Genomic DNA, 21,445 nt, shown 5'->3' with positions numbered 1-21,445 from the left:
TGGAAAGTTAGCACTTGCATCACTTAAAAAAAGTGTCAGTAAAGGTTATGGTCCCATAGGTGCCAGCAGGACATGTCAGGGGAACAAGTGGGATGCTTGTCTTGGGGAAGCATCTAAAACAGGCAAGTTTTCCAAGACCTGCTGGTCTACTGCAGTGTCCCCTGGGAGTCAGGCCTGATTTATTTCCAGGAAAAAGTGCCTTTCTTCACAAGGAATTTCTTGACTACAGCATGCCTATTCACCAGAACAGGGTATTGGGGACAGTCCTAAATCAGGCTGCCTCATAAATAAGACTGAGCTGCTGATCAATTACTAAAGTCACTTCCCAGAGGAAACTGAGGGCATTAGTCTTAATTTTTTTTTCAAACTGAGTAACAAAAATTGCAAACCACAGAGATTTCAGAAGCAGACTTCCAAAAGAAGCTATCATTTATGGTCAGTCAGCTGGGGGAACCGTCTGAAGTGGGTCGTGGTAGTTGTTGTGTCAGAGACTACCCAGCATATAGGAAAGAGAATCCGGTCACTGACGTGTACCTCCACAATGTGTTACAACATAGTGGTTCAGGTCTAGCTAATTCATACCTCTCTTCTCCCTCCTTTTAATGAATAACTGCAGCTAAAGAACATAAACTTGTAGTGCGATTTAACACCCACCTGTCCTCGTTTCAGCTGGAATAAAGTCAATTGTCTTCCTAGCAGCTGGTATAGAGCTGTGTTTTGGATTTAGGATGAGAGTAATGTTGGTAACACACTGAGGTTTTAATTGTTGCTAAGCAGTGTTTATACTAAGCCAAGGAATTTCCAGCTTCTCACACTGCCCTGCCAGCAGAGGCTGGGAGTGCACAAGAAGTTGGGAGGGGACACAGCCAGGACAGCTGACCCAAACGAGCCAAAGGGGTATTCCATACCATGTGATGTCATGCCCAGTATATAAACTGGGGGAAGTTGGCCAGGGGACACCATGGCTTGGGGATTGGCTGGACATTGGTCAGTGGGTGGTGAGCAATTGTATTGTGCCTCACTTGTTTCATATATTCCATTATTATTATCCCCCCCCCCCCCCTTTCTTTTCCATCCTATTAAACTGTCTTTATCTCAACCCATGAGTTTTACTCTTTCCCCCCCCTCCGATTCTCTCCCCTATCGCACTGCGGAGCCGGGGGAGTGAGCAAGAGGCTGCGTGGTGCTTAGTTGCTGGCTGGGGTTAAACCATAACACTACCATAGTAAGCCAGTGAAACTGCCTACCACATCAGTTTGATGCCTCTGGGAAACAACAGGAAATAAGGGCAGCTAGAGGAAGTAAACAGACCAAAGAGAAGAACATACACGTTTGAGAAACGGAGGCAAAGAAATTTAATGCTCTTTGAACAGAAGCGGTTACAAAAACCTCCACCTTTCCAAGAAGACCAAACACAAAAGCAGACCTGGCATTTGGTTAGTGTTAAGTAGTGCTAGGAGAAGCATTTCTTGCAAAGTCACGTTGATGATTTTCATGCAGAAGTCTTCCCCAAGTGAATAGAGGAATATGGAGCTGGGCGTGCAGTAATGGTGTTGCGTGCCCTTAAAAATTGTACTTTGCTGTATTTATGAGTTGTAGGTGTCCATTGTATAACATCCTTGATAAAAAGAGATCTTGTCTGGCCTAATCTTTTGGTCATTCTCTTATGGGGTGGACATCTGCTCCAGCGAACAGCCAGCTAATTCCACAAGAAAGATATGTGTTGCCAAGAGACCGAGTCCCTTCAGACAGAGGAGGGGCATGAGCTTTCCTGGTCTACACTGTGCATGAGCAATTTCTTTAACCCTGAGTTCATGCAGGGGAGAAGGTAGCTTTTAGCAGCCTCTGAACATTTATTTGTTGTTTGTTTGGGCCCATGTCAAGAAGACCAAGGGGAAGCAGTCTGCTCCCAGTGCAGTGGGATTGTCTCCTGCATCTTTGGGAGGGTGGACAACCTGGTGGGGCTGTTCCTTCCCCTCCACATAGGCAAGAGCAGTCTCTGGGGTGGCACAAGCAACTCCACCCTGAACGCCTAACAGAGTACCTGCTGTGCAAGATCCCCAGAGCTTGAAGGGCAGTCAGGTCTCCTGACTCCTTAGTTTAGTTACCAGATGATGAGAACGGTATGAGAAAATGTACACACGTTGCCCTAGGCTGCCCTAGGCAGCAGTGCAGTGCCAGCCACAGGCATAAACACCCAGAGAGGATCTCCTGGCCCGTGTTCAGAGGCATTCGCTTCCATCAAGTACCCCAACGCAGTCAGACCCCACTCAATGAGAGCAGCTTCTGAGTGAAGATGTCCTGTCAAGTGAGCAGATGGGGCAGAGGCAAGTGGTACCTGCCGTCCCCGGCACCAGCAGCAGAGTAAGCTGTTCCCTGGGGTGAGAACATTTGGAAGGGGCCTCCACAGACAGAGGAACTGAGAAAGTGATGTGTCTGTGTAAGAAATACACCGGAGGGTGCGACCGTGCTCTGCGACTACCTTCCACTTCCCCCTGCGGCAAACCGTGCTCTGCTGGCGTGCTGACACGTTGATAAGGGTCAGCAGGCAGTGGATGCTGCGCTAGTTGGGCCAAAGTGTCTTGCCAGAGGGTCACATCCCTCCACATCTGAGAATCAGACTGGAGTCCGACGGGTATGTTGAAGCCCTCTCAAGGGGGGATCTGAAGTTTCCTTTAGTTTCAAATGTCCCATCTTAAGAATGACTGGAGAAGAGGATCCTCACTGCTGTGTAGGGAAGACTGCACGGTACTCAGCGGGGCTGCCGCAAGGTTTCTGCCTGAGAGGGTGTAAGGTTACTTCCCTTCTTTCCTAGGAGTGAAAGTGTACTGGTAGCTGGTGTTAACCTAGAAAAACGACAGCTGTGATAATGGCTGGTGGTGACTTGAGGTTTTGCTGCCTCTGGGCATCTGCCACCCTTGGTGGATGAGGTGGGGTCTTCTCTGGGCCACCTGCCAAACCGCTGTGTAGAGGGGATAAAAAGGGTGCTTGATTTCAGGGTCAGCAGCGGTTCTCTGCCCGGGTCTCACCTGGGACGTAGCGTACGAGAGCTTGTCCTTGACTCAGATGCATCTGAGCGACGTGAGAGCTGCTGTACACCTGCACACCACAGAGCGGTCCTGGAGACCTCCCCTTCTAAGGTAAAGCACAGCAGGTGAATACAACGCGTACGTGAGGCAGGTGGTGACAGCCAGGATGCGGCACAGTTGCGCACCACCTCCGTTACTCAGTGATTGTCTACCCCGCGCGACTTAACAAAAAAACTTCACCAAAAAACAAAACCAAGAGTGGTTGAAGGTGCGGTCTCCTCCCCTCCCCCTGGGCTTTGTGTACTTCTTTTGACCCTGTGCTTGTCTGAATATTCTCCTTTCTGCACTGCCTACGCGGGCTGTTCGCCGCGGGTTGTGCGAAGGCACGTTTCCCCTGGAGGTACCTGTCTCACCAGCGAGCAGCCGGCGATGGTGCAGGGCAGGAAGGAAGTGGTAGAAGAGTTATTCTGTAGACACATGGCTCCCAATGTTTCTTTCTCTTGCCTCCTTCCTTCGCCTCCTCCCTTCCTGCTCCGCTCCAAGTCTCCTTCCCGTGCTTAGCGCCCATGAGTGAGCCCCAGGAAGGAGATGCCTGTGACTTTTTAAGTTGCCTGCGCGGAGCATGCTTTTTTTCCTTGGCTTTTGCCACATGGCCTAAGCCGCTGGGCTGAGGCTGAGCTGAAGGGACCTTCACCCTTAAATGACTGTCAGCTGCCAAGCACAAAGCCTCAGCTGACAAAGTGCAGCCATAGGCGTGAATTTACACTTGTAGAGAAAAAGCATGTGCTGAACGCCTCTCCTGAAGGCCTGGCCTGTCAGCTCAAGAGCCTGGATCCTTCCCAGCAGTAATGATCTATGTCCCAGCCCCATATCAGGAAGGAGGAGAGGAGGGCATCCATTTGCTCCCCTCCCTCGCCTTCTCCTGACTCTTTGCCCTGACCAGGGAAGAGTCTTCTGGCCCTGGCCACTGCATCCAGCCCCAGTTCTGAGCTTCCCTTGTCTCTGCTCAGCTCCCCAGGCCTGCAGAGGGGTTCCCTCCTCAAACTGAAGATCAGAAAGCAGCACTCAGCGGACAATTTATGATATTTCTCCCTCTGACATTGCCTCTCTGCAACTGAATGCACATTTTAATCTTCTTCTCAGGCCTTTAGAGTCTGCTGTTTTGATACGTGGCTCAGCCCAGAAGATTCCCAGTTCTGTCTTCTTCTGTGGTGGCTGGGCTGTGATGGATGTATCCCCACACCTCTCGAATATGTCATTCATAACTCTACTGCTTTATCTGAAGAGGCAGCTGGCTACCTGTGAGCACTTTGTTGTTGTCCCACACTGGTGCAGGACTGGAGCAGGCTAACCTGCATCTCAGATATTCATTCAAATAAAAAATAATAACAACTGAAAAAAACATACACAATTTCAGGGTTCATTTTCTGCTAATATTTGCAATGAGCAATTTTAGTGATAGAAACATTGGTTGGAACAGCAGAACTTAAGAGATTTATCACATCCAGCAATTTTCAAGCATTTGTAAAGGGTCAAACATCGCTGTGATGCCTAAGATGAGCCGTATCCAAGAACACATTTGTGAGAGACAAACAGTTTCAATGCATTAGGTTTCTTAGCTGCCCTGTAGCTTTCAGTTGAGCAAAGCCTGTCCAAAGTAGCAGTTCTCACCTTTCTGTGATCTATCCTGTTCTGCTAGGGCTCATCAACTATTACTAGGTGTTATATCAGGTCCTGGCTGTGTTTTTGTTCTGAGGCTTCTTGCTCCCTGAGACTCACTGCACATGACAAACCGCAGTCAGCATGTGCATGTTTCTTACCTTCAAGATGTGCAAAACATCTCATCTTCCAGGACAGAGACCCCACCACGAATCAGTGGAAAATGGGGTAAACCACTAAGGAAGATTTGCTGTGTGCCTGCTCTGTATTTAAACTCCTCACTGGACATTTGCTCTTGGCCTAGGTTATAGCCACAATATTGGGGTAGGTAGGCCTAGCATATCTAATGTTGTTGTGTTATGTTTACACTGTTAGATGAACAGATCATGACATTTCTTACTCCTAAAATGGAGTGCCTACATGCCTTAATGTATCTCCATAAGGAGAGAAAACCCTGGAAAAGGGCAGGGCACCTGGAGATGCCCCAGTAAAAAGGGTTGTGGATAGAAGAGGAATGACGGATGTGAAATGCCATTTTCTTGGGGTGTGATAAGAAAGCAGCAGAAGTATCTTTCTGCAGACTCACCAAGCAGGGCTGTGAAACAAGATTGAGATTGACTGCCCTTTCCTCACCTTCTCTTTGATCCAGTGCACCTTACATTCCTCATGGCAGGTGGCCCAGATTTACCAGGAGGAATGGAAAGGTGCCCTTTCTCAGACTTTCCTAGAAAATGGCAGATTTCAAATACCGCACTGATGTCTGGTCTCGAAATCAGATCTTCCATCATGTGGACAGGGGCCAAAGCACTGCTTTGTTGTGCAGGAGAGCCTGTGCGACGGTCGTCTGTCCTCTCCCCTACCCAGCATCAGGGAGCACTGAACTATCCTAGAGATGTGCCCTGCGCAGCTCATGGGAGATGAGATCACAAACCTGGGATGCTGTGAGGATGTGGTTTCACATCACAGCCATGCCAGAATAACAGCCTGCCTCTCACCTTTTTTTCTGTCTGCCTTGCCCCTGACCGGTAGGTCGCCTGACCCTGCTGTGAATGTGCACGGAGTGGTAAGCTAGCAGAAAACTTGTCCCCTTTTTCTATCTGGGTCAGCTGTCTGCCAGTTGAACTTTCTGAAGTGCCTCACCAGGGCCAAAGCAGCACCAGGGCCGGCACAAGGGAATTAGTAGTAAGTAGCACACGGCCAAGACTGGAGCAGCCAGAGGAAGGAGGAGGGAGGGTTGTAGTGAGAGCCGCTCGGCCGTAGCGTGAGCTGCACCCTCCATCAGTCTCCAGAAGCACTGCCGATCTCTGCTGACTATTTAGGGGTCTTTGCAACCGAGGTGCCCAGCTGGGCACCTTCTCTGTGGATGCTGCAAGTCCTGAGCAGAGCGCTTGGGATAAGCAGCGCATCTGGCCGTTTGGGTCACGTGGACAGCAGCTCTAACCACATCACTCTCTTCAGTTCTTTTGCCTTGAAAATGCCACTGCTGAGCCCTGAAAAGCATGTGGACTTTTGTGAGCCTGTCGGCTTAGAGCTTATTGCTTCAGGGTGAATGTAAAGATCTTCACTGGAGTCTGGTCCCTGAATGAAGCAGAAAAAGGTCCTGGGAGGTGCAGAGACCTGACTGGTGGCTCCTGCTGCTCATTCGGGCCAGTTGCATTAATATCTGATCTTCCCTCAAGAGACTGAAGTGTTTTTGCTAACACTGAGGTGTAAAGAGGGAAGTGAAAACAAGGGGGAAAGCAAAAGGCTTTATTTTGCTTTTTTTTTTGCTTTATTTGTCTATAAGCTACTCATGTAAAACTGTTTCAATTTCCAACAGAGAAGTTGGAGTGATAAAAATAACCACTATTAAGAAAGATGAAAAAAAAATTGCAGATACAGTTACAGGGAAAAGAGGGAGAAGTCAAAAAATGCACAATAGTTGAACAGAGCACTGGTTGAAAGTCTTTGGATTAATTCACAGAGGGACAGAATTAATTTGGATTAGTGCAGAGGGACAGAAGAGAAAAAAGACTTAGCAGAGCACATTATTTCATATATTTTTCACTTTCTAATAATTTTCTGATCATCCTTCTATGGCAAGGATTATTGTTATAGCTGAAAATTTTGAGGGCTTTATGTAGATATTAAGAATAATTTAAAAAATCGCCATGCTTATAATGGTTAAGATAAAAACAAATCATCCCTTCACACCTTCCTTCCTGCCCCCAGTATTTGGAAAGGATAACAACTTGCATATTATAAAGCATAAATCAGTCTTCAATGTAGCAGGACCTGAGTTTCTCCTGAGGGGTTTTGTGTGCTTTCCTTAGAAGCGCGTGGTACTGTAACTATTTGACACAAGAGTACTAACATGATGTCAGTCTGACCACTCAGATGTAGTATTGTAAGACATCAGTTCCCATATATGCCACCTACAATACTCATCACCAGCAATATCATTCCTCTTCTGAACCTGGGGTTCTCTTTCTCATGCAGAACCTACGTCACCTGCCTGTAAACTTTATGAACTGTTAAACTTTCCGGCCACTAGCTTTTGTGTCTGTTAACTTTAATAGAAAGTAAGAAATTACCGTGGATTATTTGCTCTGCTGTTCTTGAAAGTAGAAAAAATGTTTGTGGTATGTTTGTGGATAAAAATAGATTATGACCCATTAGCCCAGCAAGTCAGTGAACTGTTTTATTTTTTGGGTTGGGTTTTTTTTTTCCATTAGTAATAAACTAAGGAAGTCCAAGATGAAGTCACTCCTATAAGCAAGTCTCAGCATACAAAGGAAAAGCAGCAATGACTCCACTTAGTTACCCAGCAGATGGATCATTTTTACTGACACACATAAGACAGTGGGATTTGAAACTATATAGTTTCAAATTTCAGTATTATATATGAATATATAACTTTGAAACTATATAGTTTCAAAACTTTGTAGAGAAAAAAGGGTGTTTTAAAGCTACAGGACTACACTGGGAATCCAGCCTGAGCACAACTCCATCTTAAAATATCTGCCTCCACCCTAGCTTGATCAGGAAACCACCAATGGGATTTGAATGCAGAGACAAATAAACACTGTACAAAGCAGCTTTAATGCCTAGTCAGGACAAAAAAAATCTCAGTGTGATTCTTGAAAGATGAAAGTGGCAAGTTTCTTGTATTTGCTAGATTTCTGTTTAAGTTTTACCCTCCTTTGAACACTCCCTGGCTGCTGCAGCTGTGGAGAAGACTCTCAAGAAACAAGACCTCTAAGCAGCCTTCTGCTGAATCAAGGTATGGCATATGCTTTGTTTTGGTCACCAAGTGTAGTCATCTGAAGTTCAGGTAGGCTTTTTGCTAGAAGTAAGCACTTCTGCATCAGTGCTTACACTAACCTCCAACTGCGAGACGCTGGACAGAGAGTACTGTGGTGAAGAAGGTAATCCCTCTGTTGACTAGTGCTGGTTAAAACAAGCTATGGAGCATTTGTAGGCTGAATATAGCTGCTGTAAGGAAGCAGCAGGACCTTGGGATTAGTTGTACGGCCTTAATATTTCACTCTATACTGCAGATATAAGCAATCTTATTAAAAAAAGAAGATTTTTGTCAAAAGAGAGATGATATTAATCACCTGCCACTTAGGAGGGGAACTCAGCAATCATTTCCGATGAGAGGAAGGTGTTTGATTTACCTCGTGATACACTGTTCATAGATGTGAACTCTCAGCAGCTAGAGATTTTAAATACATGTCTGTGGGTGTTTACGTAGATCCACACATCCACTTCCCTCATCCCACAATCTACAACTAAATGTACTATGTTGCTAAAATAAGCATCTGTGAGTGAACTGTCACGTAATTCAGGGTTGACAAAGGACCAGGCTTAAAACTGTGATCCTTCCATAAACTGGGTGTCTTAGTGCCATCTTATACTACCTAGTGAGGGACTGCAGTGGAGAGAAGAATGCCAGGCAGGTAAGAGAGAAATATGTAAATGAAAGCTCCTGCTACAGGGTTTAAAACCATCTTATTCAACACATCTAAAAGTAGGTAAAGCTACATACGTGTCTGTGCTGGTTTGGGCTGGGATAGACTTAATTTTCTTCATAGTAGTTAGCATGGGGCTATGTTTTGGATTTATGCTGAAAACTGTTGATAATACAGGGTTGTTAGTTATTGCTAAGCAGTGCTTACACAGAGCCAAGGCCTTTTCTGCTTCTCAGCCCACCCTACCAGCTAGGAGGCTGGGGGTGCACAAGAAGTTGGGAGGGGACACAGCCGGGACAGCTGACCAAAGGGATATTCCAGACCATACGATGTCATGCTCAGCATATAAAGCTGGGGAAGAAGGAGGGGACATTCAGAGTGATGGCATTTGTCTTCCCAAGTCACCCTTGTGCGTGATGGAGCCCTGCTTTCCTGGAGATGGCTGAACACCTGCCTGCCGATGGGAAGTGGTGAATGAATTCCTTGTTTTGCTTTGCTTGCGTGCGCGGCTTTTGCTTTACCTATTAAACTTTGTCTCAGCCCACGAGTTTTTCTCACTTTTACCCTTCTGATTCTCTCCCCCATCCCACTGTGAGGGAGGTAAGAAAGTGGTTGCGTGGTCCTTAGTTGCCGGCTGGGGTTAAACCACGACAGCTTCATATGAAGTAGATAGGGGAAGTTCACAGGTGAAAAACAGACCCCAAAATCCCCCTGTACCAGTGGAATTTTTTCCCCAGTCTCATGATTTGGAGGCCATGACTCATGATTTTGGGACTTTTGGACCTGGCGAAGTTTCTCAGTCCTCCCTGAGAGCATCAGAGAGTGGCTGTTGCAGGGCAGATTTAGTCCCTGGTACCTATCAGCTTGTCTAGAAAAGGTCCCGCAGCCAGAGGAATGGCTTCATGGCCAGGAGAGCCAATCAGCCTAGAAAAGCTGTTGTAAATTTGAGGCTAAACTATAAAGCCTGTCAAGTCAAAAGGCTGAGGAAAGCATAGGTTTTGGAGCAAAGCCAGTGAAAGTGAACAGCTGAGAGCAGCCCCAAGGCTGGTGAGTTTTGTGCTGCTGATTCACACCCTCTTCTTCACACAAGAAACCGGCAGGCACTCGTGCTCGATGCCTCCCTAAAGCTATCACAGCTTAATTGATAGCCTTGGCAGTGGGGGCTATTTAAACGAGGCTTCTGTTACCTGAGTGGCTTATTTGTGAGCCTAACTGGCCAGACTTTCTCTCTGGCTCATGTTGGAACTATGAAGTCTTGGAAGAAGGAGATGAGAGGGGGGATTCCCATGCACAACTTCTCTGACCTGCCCTGGGGTGCTCCTGGATGTGAAAGCACAGCCAAGGGCTGGCAGATTTGACACTGAGGGCTTATATGTGCATGAATATTACTCTAGACTCCAGAAAGAGCAGTTTTAACAAGTCAAGGAGGTCTGGCCATGCCAGCACACTGCTAGAGCTGAGTGTGTCTAACTGACAGGTTTAAGGAAAATCCAACTTCTGGTGGCTGAACAAAGAAGCGCCAAGACCTATGTTCAAACCCCAAGGTGTGCCCCTAACAAAGAGATGCTCTGTCACCCTCTAGACTTTAGGATGTCCCCAGCAGCTACTTATGGACACTTCCCTCCTCCTTCTGGGCCTCAGTCATCCAGGCCTTCAAACAGGAGGCTCCTGCCAAACCCCTGGCACCTGCAGTTAGAAACATACTAGGAGCCACAGAAAGGCCTGTGCTAGAGCCATTTTCACCCCAAACTATCATAACTCAAAATCATCTCCGGAGCAGCAACTGTTCACCTGGAGTTGCTGGCGATTTCTGGACTGAGGCCATTTATCTTTTCACTCTTCAGTGAATGCTGGTAGGTGGCCATGTGTGACACCTGGACCCACGCAAAGCCTACGTAAAGGCTTTCAAGTCTGTGTACGAGCAAGTGAAGGACAACCACAGCCACCCTGCAGCCAAGAGAGACACTTGTCCTTGCTAGGAGGAGCATCATGTCCAGCATTCAACCTCATCACCCCTCAGCAGGCAGGGTGATCAGCACGGGAACAGCATAGCCGTGCCTATGGCTTGTGGCACCCAGCACCTCCATGCTCCTTGACCCACGGAGGCTATGGGGACCTCGGGCTCCGTTGCTGCCACACGTGAACAGAGCAACGTGGTTGTAGCAGAGTAGGGTAGAAAGCATGTGTTTTAGTGACCATGCAGTTATCCTACCTTGTGGTAAGCTTCTCTGCTTGTCTGTAAGTTGGCTGTGGATTGTGGCTGGCCAGTGGCTCTGTCTGTTTCCCTATATTCGTTTGTTTTTATTAATGGCCAAGGGTTGTGTCTGACCACTGCTTGGTCCTGCGTGCCTGACAGTGCCTGTCACTGCTGAGCCCTGCCCAGGCTCTGCCCTCCATTGCTGACCTGGTTGCATCCTGCCAGCCTGTCTTTGCCTGGGTCTCTCTTTCCTTATATGTGGTCTCTGCGTTGCCATGGTTCATTCCTGCCTTTCACCATCCCGCTGCTGCTTTCCCTGCCTCTGTCCCAAGTCAGTCAGTGGTTTTCAAACCACTGTTGTCCCAGGGGATCCACAAATGGTAACTCATACCTTTTTTGTCACTCAAGTTCCCGTGGAAGCCAGAGGATGCCGGCTCAGGGGACAAGAGTCCAGGCAGGACTGCCACCAGGCAGTGACACTTGCAGAGTGTATTTATTCATAATCAAACACATCTCCTGATCAAACTCCCAAATTCACAAGCTTCCCCCGTTCCTGCACTGACACCTCTATTGCAATAGTGACAGTCACAGGGATCACAGGCTTTTCCTACATCCCCGGAATATGATTGTCCCTTTCATCCCTCTGAAATTCCCCAGTACGGCTTAGCTGTACTGAAAAGAGTGAGCGTAGACAGCATGGCTGCTCTTTGCCAGTAGTAGGAAAATGCAAAGACGGTGTTGAGCTTTGACCTTGTGACAGTAGATTAACTCTTTCCTATGGGGGACTTACTGGTCTTGGCACTGCCCTTGTGGGTCTGTGTGGGAGCTGCTGCGACATGGGAGCTGCACTGCTGCTGGTAGCATCACCAGTACTAAAGAGGTTGCCAGGGAAAAGGAGCAAAAAGATGTCAAAAATAATTTCGTGACCTGCCAGACTTGGGCTAACTGACATATTGCCTGTCGCTGAGAAATCTAGCTAGTTTCCCCTCAAAATTGTTATACTTTTGGCTAAAGTGAATAAGTCTCAGTAGGTGGGATCTGCAAAGCTTTGTGAAAACCACAGTGCCTTCTATACTTGAAACAATCCTATTTTTAACAGAGCAGTTAAAGATGGTTTTTATACGTGCTCTGAACTTAGACACCAATATTTCCTCCTTTTCCATTTACCATGAAACTCGGTTTCTTTGTTACTTCTTATCCTATGATTCGTGTTCAACTAATTGGAGAACTACTGCTTTCTGTTTTTGCCATCTGGGTCACCTCCCATAGCTAGCTAGCTCACATACCAGCGGCAGGGTTTTCCCCTTAAGACCTCAGTTACACCAGTGACAGTCAAAGATTCATCTTTGCACCTACACGTCTCTGACATCTATCTCTGTGAGCCCACTTAAGTCTGCTAAATCTCCTGTAGTGTCTTGTCCAAATCCTCAGCTGCAATCTCTTCCAGCTGTTTGCACATCAACCACAATGAGCACCTCATTCTTGGTTGGGACCCTTAAGAGTCTACACCGGAAGATACTGATGTATCCCAGTTGCCAGATATTCCCCAAAGTGTCCTTCTTTAGGGATATCAAAATCATACATTGTTTCCAGTAGACCCTGTTCTGAATTTCCCACTTCTCTCAGACCTTTCCGTGCCAGTCAGGCCCTGCTCGCCTGTGCACTGATACAACCCGCTTCACTTTCAAGGTCCGAGACACAATGCTGAATCCTTTGTGTTTACACACTTCAGGTCTGCAACGGGATATTTTATCCCTGGAGAACTTTTTTGTCACATGCTGTGCTCCACCAAGAGCAGCAGCCAGGTCTGAACCTTAGATGTGTTCGGTAGTATGTATCTGCACTAAACACCCTGCTTTAAAAATAGCCTTGATTCATGAAAGCAGGTAAGATCAAAGTAGCGGTAGCCTAAGAGACAGATTCTGTCAAGCCTGACGTGCTCTACAGAAAGCGGCTGTAAAGATGATAGGATTTCTGCCAGTATGGTGGGATCCTTGACTACCTCCTCCTCTGCTGGTCCATTATAGCCCAGGCATAGGAGACAGGGCTAAGCAAAAATAGTGTCCCCCATATACATTGGCCCCAAAAGGGTTCAGTTTAAAGCAGTGATTTTCACACAGCCAGGCACACCCCACTCAGGGGGCAATAACATGTGGCAGAGGGATGTGGGAAGATGTCCTGTCAGCTAAACCCTGCCAGACCGGTCCTGGCTCCATGCATGAGACATGCACAGCAACCCTGGAGCCAGGAGCAGTGTGGAGATATCCAGATGTTTTTCCACGGGCAGCTGAGTCTGTGCAGGGAGGGAAAAGGGGAAAAAAGAGAAAAAACAACCTCAGGTGGAAATGGGACAACACTAGTTTCAGCGCTGAACTGCTCATTGCTAATTATACCCCATGGCACACTGAGAACACAGTAGCTTTGCACTGAGTATCAAGAAAAGGCAAGCAAAACCTGAGCTTGTGCTGAGCTCAGCCCAGATGTACAGGCACTAAGTAACAGAGAGCAGCCACAGAATCCTGTCCTCATGTCGTCTGGTGCAGCAGTTACTGCAGCCGCCACTCCAGTCACGTTTCTGTTGCATTGGGACCGCAACTGCTAATGTGAGCAGTGGCATGACCCTCTTTGTAACTGCAGTGATCCTGCTCTCCGCTTCCCCGCTCCAGGCTCTTTCTCGTGTGGGAATCACTGGCTTACATGAACTTTTGTAGCCTCTTGTATACAAAAATAATGGAACCTGACTGGGAGGGCAAAATCATTCTGCACAAAGCTGTGAAATTTCCGTTTCAGCTCTGAAATGGGACTGAGGTTTGTCAGGGCAGCTGAGATAGTTGAAATGCTGCCCTCGGGCACTTCTACTTTGACAGCAATGCTATTTGTGTGATGGTGATAAGGCTATAAGATCAATGTCTCCCCAAGAGGCATGGGAAATGCTGAACCTGAAAGAGTCATCTGCAGTTTCAGGCAGAAATCTGTACAGAGGGATGATCAATTCAAACCGTGAGTATTATTTTTTTAGAGGTAGTGTCCTGTGAACAGATCTATGAAAAGTTCTCAGAAGAAAATCAGCCTTGCCCATTGAGTGCTTAGGAGCCAAATAAGTGCGTTTTTTTCCTTCTTCTCCCCCCCCCTCCCCGGCCAAATGAGGTTACTGGAAGTTAAGGAACCGCTGCTTTAGAGGCAGCAGCTGATCTAAATGGGATTATGGGAAGGGCAGGTTAAAACTAAGCCCAGAAGCTCCTTCGTCTTTGGCAGAGTAGCAAACTTTATGTTAAAATTTCAAGAGAAGCCAGTAGCTATAATCTGTAATGCTTTCTATTGCAACACAAACACAAACAAATGGGGGAGGTAACAGGGAGAAGAAAACCAGCCAAGAAGACCCTATGAGAAACTAAATTCAGGAAGCAATTCAGTTTGATCAAGTCAGTAGGCCAGCCCAGCTCTGGTAGGGTGTTCAGCCTTTGCTAAATATTATTTGGCATAGGAAAGATCCTCTCTGATCTCAGAATCTCTCAAAGCAAAAGTAGCATCCTTTAAAGTCTCAAAGGAAGGAACCCGAACTGATTCATTCTGCCCATCTAGTAGTGTGGTGCGATTGCTGTTACCGACCTGTGACTTTATCACAAGACTTGTAGTCTCCTTAAAGCTGCAGCTACTACGCAAAATAACGGCTATGCTAAATGCAAAGGAGTATCTGCTTTCATTTAAAAGCAAGGTCTTTGGTTTGCTGAGGAGAGCATTAAGCATGGTCCCAGTATTTTTGAAGTCTCAGAGAAACAAGCCAACTCCCAGAATATTTGACAAAAAAAAGAAATCTTAACTCAGTCTCCACATTTCGGAGTGCCAGAGATCAGCAGTACTGTGTGAATAAAAGATGGAGAAAAGAAGAAATGTAGTGTATCCAATCAGTCACTATAGACCAGCAGGCTTTTCCAGCAGATTAAGGATGAGAGGAAAGGCTGGATGTGAATTCTTCTTATGGTCTACTAAAGGAAGCCCAGCATTCCTGTTTCTAATACAATTCTGTATTCATGCCTCATGCTCTGCAGTGATAGTTAAATCTAACCTCACAGCAACCTGTATCCTGCCAAAATCCTTCACTCCTAATTATCTTCTACCCCTGACTGGAACTAAAATTGTTTTGTAAGAGAGAAATACGTTTTTTATAGGAAAGGGAATTCCTAAGGAAGACAGGCAGCAAAGTCTCCATCAGCTGCAATGAACTCTAATTAATACAGACCCAACAACACTTTATGTCTGTTATATCAATCGCAAGGAGATTTAGACTACAGTGAAACATCAACAGAGTCTGCATTTCTGAAGCGCAAATGCACAGCATGGAGAAGCAGTAATCAAAGCAGAACAAAGCAAAATACTGCTAAGTAGAAGTAATGCCTTGCCTCAGGGACAGAAATCACTTACTTCTTTTTTCTCTGGCTTTTGCAGAGGAGACAATGAAGTGCTCCAACTCCTGCCGTACTCACAGGCTGCTCTGTAAAATCTGCAGGAAGTTGCTAACGATACCGCATACAGTCATAAGTGGCGTGAGCTAGAAGAAAGTAGATTGCTTATGACTTCATCGGGCTCCCAAAATGTGTCGCTTGTAGTTAGGCGCACACTTACAGATAGGAGGGTGACTGGAATAGCCCAGCCTTGAAAATCTTAGTCCTGTCATCACTTGAGAAAGCCATTGTAAAAAGACATCCACAACAAGGAACATCTGTGGGGAAGATCCACTCCTGAAAATATACTGAAAGAGTGAGAAGAGGCAGAAGAAACTATTTACTAGTTACTGTAAGTAGAGGATAAACAGAAAGGAGAAAAAACAAATGGTCAGGACAGGAAAATGAGGAATTAGCAGGAAGATAGAAGGAATAAAGAGCATTGTGCTGGTGGGTCTGCGTGTAAGCACAGCCCAAGGATGGAGGGCTATATGTTTTTACCAAGCAGAGCACACGGGATTATCAGTTTCTGCAAGATTGGTGCAAAGTCAAAGGTTTCAAACAGTCTTCTGAAACAGTCTGTTCTCATTGCTGTCTGCTGTATTGCTTTCAGTAAGAAATAGTGCCCACGCACAACACTGCTCTTGCACAGTGGACTTGAGATCAGCCGTGCGCGGCTGCTGCCTTTCACAAGTCAGCGGCTCAGCAAACGAAGGTGGCATTTTAGGAGGGGGCCTGTGAGAAAGGCCGTGCTTCCTGCCCCCCTGCGCCAAAGCAGACAGCACAGCCCGGCCTGGGAGGGTTTGGGCTGTTGTTGTTTGACTTCAGCCTCCATTTAATCTATCCTTCTTGCCGTGACAGCAAGGCTGTGAGACATGCATAGGTATGCTTGGGCTCTTTCCTGGGCATGTGTAGCTGTGGCACGATCAACTGCTTCGGCTGGCTGATGGAGTAAGCAAGGACTGACCAGTGCAGTCAGAAGAGCAGCTAAGAGAAAAGAAAGCCTTTACAAGGGAAGGGATTGCTTTCAAATTCTGTCACTTGTACAGGGGTGAGAAGATGTAGGTTCAGCTCTTGTAACTGCCAAACTCCATTTGTAACCAGAAGTTTCATCTCTTGGACAACTGTTCCGGGTGTGCACCTTAATCATTGTCCTAACGTGCCCTGGAGGGACAAGAGACCAATGAACTGCCCCAAACCTTACTGGCTTGGGTTGCCAGGCTCTGTCAGGAATGGGATGCCTGCAGTAGGTGCTTATTCTTTATTTGTACAGCGGGGGTAATTCCCACTCTGGGTGCTACACATATATTCACTTGAATATGTATGAAATGGCTAGGTATTTGAATGGATGAAGAACAGTATTAAAGCCCAATAAAAGGAGGTGGTGATATAAGGGAAGGACAATTCTAGTGCCAGTCGTGCTAGAAAAGGCTGAGAATGCTAAAGAAGATGAGATGGTGGTTTGAGCAGCTTGGAGAAGAAGAGTTCATTTGCAGGAGTTCCTTAATGGCAAAGAGCATTGATAGGAAGTAGAGCATGAGCTTTACCAAGTGCCCTGGCTCAGGCTTTAAGTGAAGGAGGAAGAAAACCCCAGTGTTAAGTTGCCAGCCTAGACCTTGTTTGTGAGACCTGTTCCATGTGTCGTTGCAGATGCTGTGCATGACCCTGCGGAAGTCAGTTATGACCAGATTTATTAAGTTTTCAGGCAACTTCCTGATCAACTTCTACCAATTCCATCTGCGGTGAGGTGCTTACAGCACCCCACAAGGATCTGTCAGTGCTTGCAGGCTGCTGAGGGCTAAGGTAGGAGAGGGAGGAACTGGGTGGCAACCTAAGACAAGCAGATAACTGAATTTACTTTTGATAGCTGCATTGAAAATGAAACATTTCCTCTGCAAAGTTAAAGAAATGCTTGGCACGTACTTTCATTCTGGGGTGAAAAAGTTACTTCGGTTCAGTTCTGCTGGAGAGGGTTTCTGGGGAAATGTCTTTCTGTGAAGGGCAATTTATTCTCAGGGGCCAGAAGGAACTGGGGAAGAAGAGGCTGAAGCCAGCTTGGTAGCCTCCATCTGTGGAGGATAACAGGTGAAATTTGTGTCCGTACCAGCTCAGCCTGGCTGGACATAGTGTTGGACTCAGTCTGTGCACTGCTCCAAAACTATGATTTCATCTTTGTCCTTCTCTGCATAGATACCAAACCCAAAGGAAACCATGAAGAAGGATGGGAATAACATTTCTGACATGGCTAGAACTATAGTGACCATTCTTCATTCAGAGATGTGGGACAGAAAAGGGGATAGCGCTCTCTGTCCTGAAGAACTGGAGTTTTTGTAGAGACCAGTGGGCTCCTCTGTGATATTTTTGGTGTACCAGATCACAGTTCCCATTTGGGTGCAGTCAACTGTGCAGTCAAATACCTGCCTGATTATGCTCTCTGTGATGCTTACTTGCACACACTGATACAGGGATTAGGATATTCAGAGACACATATGCATTTGCCAACTCGATTTTATGGTGAAACATTGAAAATTGTGTGGTCCTCCCTAGAGAAATGGAAGACAACATGTCTCTGTAGCCTAGAATCTTCCAGATGGACCTGAAAAACATTACTAGAGTCACTGCTGCTTCATGCTTCCCTCAGTAATATGGCCCCAATCAACATCACCCACATTCATTGTCCTCGCAAGCTGAAGGCTGATGCCAAGATTTTACATTTGAAGATGCTTTCAGAAACTTTTGACAAGATCTTCTGTGACTGGAGATGAAAACAGAGCTAGCAGTTCCGTGGGTGGTAAAAACAAACCAAACATTTCAAGTAAGTTTAGTCTGTATTCAGTAGAGATAATACAAGCAGTACAGCAATATAAATTTTGGCCTGAGTTGTATTGTGCTGATGTCATATCCAGGCAGAAAAAAGATCAGATAAAGAACCATTTATAGCAGAAGGCAGAAACCCTCTGGCCTCTGTCTACATCCAATTGAAGTAAATGGAAATGTTTCTTTGAGCCTCAATGAGTTTAGATTGGGCATTTTGAGCATATTTCTTTCTACCTTTTAATTGCTGGGTGCTATTTAGATAGTTGCCTTTAAGGTAGCATGTCTAAGCAAGTTAAGCTGCATACAAGATGTCTTCTCTGGACTCTTCATCATTTGCTTACTGGGGTACAGTGACTGTCCGAAGACTAAGGTAGAAAAGAGCTTTGTTTTAGCTCACTGCTGCATAACACAGACCTTTTTTGGGGCGGTTTCACAGCGCTATGATAGAGAAAATGCTTGTGCACCATTGACCAGTAAACAGAAATAACTGTAGAAGACTGATGGGGTCCAGTGTCTTTCAAAGACTTTCAGACTGAGGTTTTCATTCCCTTTTTCATTTAGAAACTATCCAGAGGAAAGTTGTAGGATATTTGGCATTTCTGTGTTCCACTGCACATGAAAATGCTCTGTGTTAGCGTTATGTTCCCTGGCCATGACCAAGAAGAACCTATGAACAGAGGAAACTTCAGATCATCTATCTCTCCTACCTCCACCTACAAATGAACACAGAGTCACACTCATGTAACAGCTCTGCAAAAGATTACCCAAGAAGACAATTTTTGTACAGTTGTGCATCTTTTTTGTAAGCAACTGAAGCTCATTTTTCTTGGAAAATGATGGCATACAGCTTTACATTTTGCAGCGGGGGAAATGAAGAAATGCAAACAGCTCCTTGAAGTATGGGTCTTGGTAGGAAAAAGCCAAATGTCTGGCTTTTCTCTTGTTACCAGACAGCACACTGAATGGGGACTGAGCTGCAGACCTGTCTGGGGAATGCAGCATGTACAGGATGGCAAAAAGGACTTTCTAAATGATAAAAGCAAGGCAGAAAAGTGCTCAAGAGTCTCTCTAGGACAGCAATGGCCAGGGGCTAAGAAGCATTGAGGTCTGAAGTCTGCTCAGCTCTGTGTTCCTCTGGCCAAGCACTGTACAAGTCCCCCTGCACTGATATGATATACAGCTGTGCCTAATAAAGTATCTCAGAGGTTGTGGTTCAAACCTGGTTTATCTGTGACAGTGACTGCGATGCTGTTGATCTGGGACAGGGACAAACACCCATGGTGTTTTTTGCAGTTGGTATCAGGATCAACCACAGGTTGGATCCCTCAAGCTAGATGGTGCGGGATGAGCTCTGTGCTAAAACCAAAGCTCAGCTTCCTCCCAGCAACTGCCTACCTGCAGAGTCTTCCCCTTACACGTGCAGCGTAGCTCTGCTCCACTCTAGCAATCAGGCCAGCTGAATGGCAAAACCGTTGAGCTGAGCCCAGCACAGACCTCACACGTCTTTCTGGCTTCCCATGCACATTCAGTTTATAGCACACAGTCTGCAGGGAATGCAGAAACCTTCTTGTTCTGCTGCTGGAAATGAAACACAGAAGTGTCAGCTGCTGAGACTTTCAATGCACTGGCCTTTCTGTGTGTGATGCATGCTGTACTATCATGGGGCAGGATGACACTGTCAGATTCCTTCTGGTTTGTCAGGCTGCATAAATGCCTGCATCCCACATCTGCTCTTGAAAGTCCTCCTGCTTTTGATTTGCCCGTTTTTGTGAATGGCATGTAGAAATCTGGTCGTCCTCAGTTTTCACTGATGCAGTGATGCACTGTGTGCCTCAGGGGTGGAAATCCGTAAGTCAAGTATTTGACTGGTCATGCCTTCATCAAGCAAAAGTCTCTCACCCCGAAGAGAAAAACTCTATCATGTTTGACAGTCCTACCCCTTCATGCACTGGCATTAATATGTACCCTGGCAAGAGCTCCTTGGCACAGCACAGCTGGTTGGCACATGGTGACAAAGGTCTTAGAGACCTTTGAGTCTACTGACTTCTCTGGGGCAATGACAGATTTGTCTGCTGTATGGTAAGAGTAAAGAGGTGCCAGTCTGTACTTAGGGCTCTTTGGGATGAGGTGGGGTACACAGCTGTATTATATCTAACAGCCTTTTTGGGAGAGCCTGCTGCCAGCGACGCACCTGCAGCCAGAGCTGAGACAAGTGAGTGTGCTGCAGCAGCAATGGATTCGGCTCCATGCTTCGAACTCGATCCTGAATGTACATGTCCCCAGACATCCCAGCCCGTCCATGTTGTTCTTCTCTTCAGGTCAAACTGCTGGAATAAAAGGCAACTGAAAACTATAGATAGACTCAGATAGCAGACACTGATCACTGCCTGGCAGCCCCGACTGCCCCTCGTGCCACGCTTGCAGCCCAGGTTGCAGCATTTTGACAGATATGTCTGGCTTTTTTTTTATAAAAACCCCTCCTTATACTAGGAAAGTATAACACCCACACAGTTAAAAAGGCTACAGTTGTTAGCGTATGGGGGGAGGAAAAGGGTGAGGTTCAAAGAATATGTGTTTCTAATTTTTTTTACAAACTCCTGAAGTTGGTTTAACCTTAGCAAACTTGGAGGGAAGAACCAATTACATATCTATAGCATCACCTACACTCCTGAGCAACCACATTTATCCTGTGGTGCAAATATACAGAAATTCAAGCTGGTTTTGCACCTTCTATGCACAGCACTGTAATTTCAAGCCTCACTTTGTTTTTAACTTGGAAGGTTTCCGTGACAGGGCCAAAAGCTGATGAAATTGCAGTATTTCAGTATGCATTAAAGGGGTGATTTACTGAGGAGGTATGACTTTTTAATGTGGCTACCCCGAGCTCTGCGGTACTGCATGGTTCTTTTGGTTTTGGTTATTATATCTTGGGTTAATATAAAAACTGTGTCAACCATGGAAACAAAGTCATAAAATTTGTCCTCAGTTTGAAATCCCCAGTGGGGTGAATGGCTGAAGGGCAGGCAATTGGCATACACAGAGTAAGTGCCTTGGACAAACCTGGGGTTTGGATCAACCAAATCCCACTCAAACACTTCTGCCATATATCCAAACCTTTATTTTACTGCGGTTGTTCTCCCTTTAGCCTCCAATGGTTTGCTCTGCAGCTAGGCTTGACCAAGCTGATGCAGCAGAGATTCAAAGGGCTCCGGTGTTTACATTGAAACACCTCCTCCTAGTAAGGTCAGGGAGCCTTGCTGCCAGCTTTCCACGCCAAAGACCACTGCAGTCTGCCTTGGAGACCTGCACCAAGCCCTCGGAGGGTGAGTGGCTTTAGGAAGGTTGTAC

General features: G+C 46.3%; 1 protein-coding gene across 3 annotated transcripts in view; it reads right to left on the bottom strand.

Moving 5' to 3' along the window:
* GPR132 (G protein-coupled receptor 132) overlaps positions 1 to 21,445 on the bottom strand; it is an 88,445-nt gene that overhangs the window by 4,404 nt on the left and 62,596 nt on the right. The window contains exon 1 of one of the 3 annotated variants that reach the window (XM_030006992.2): positions 15,261 to 15,348. The exons of 1 other annotated variant lie outside the window; for it this stretch is intronic. The gene's annotated coding sequence lies outside the window, so the exon portion shown is untranslated. Of the gene's footprint in view, positions 1 to 654; positions 669 to 15,260; positions 15,349 to 21,445 lie in introns of those variants that run through there. One more of the 3 variants, XM_041119828.1, reaches the window with a different exon arrangement.

Source organism: Aquila chrysaetos, chromosome 2 (genome assembly GCF_900496995.4).
Source record: "Aquila chrysaetos chrysaetos chromosome 2, bAquChr1.4, whole genome shotgun sequence".
NCBI lineage: Eukaryota > Metazoa > Chordata > Aves > Accipitriformes > Accipitridae > Aquila > Aquila chrysaetos.
The sequence above is the reverse complement of the archived record's forward strand: the minus strand, read 5'-3'. Positions and strand labels throughout refer to the sequence as shown.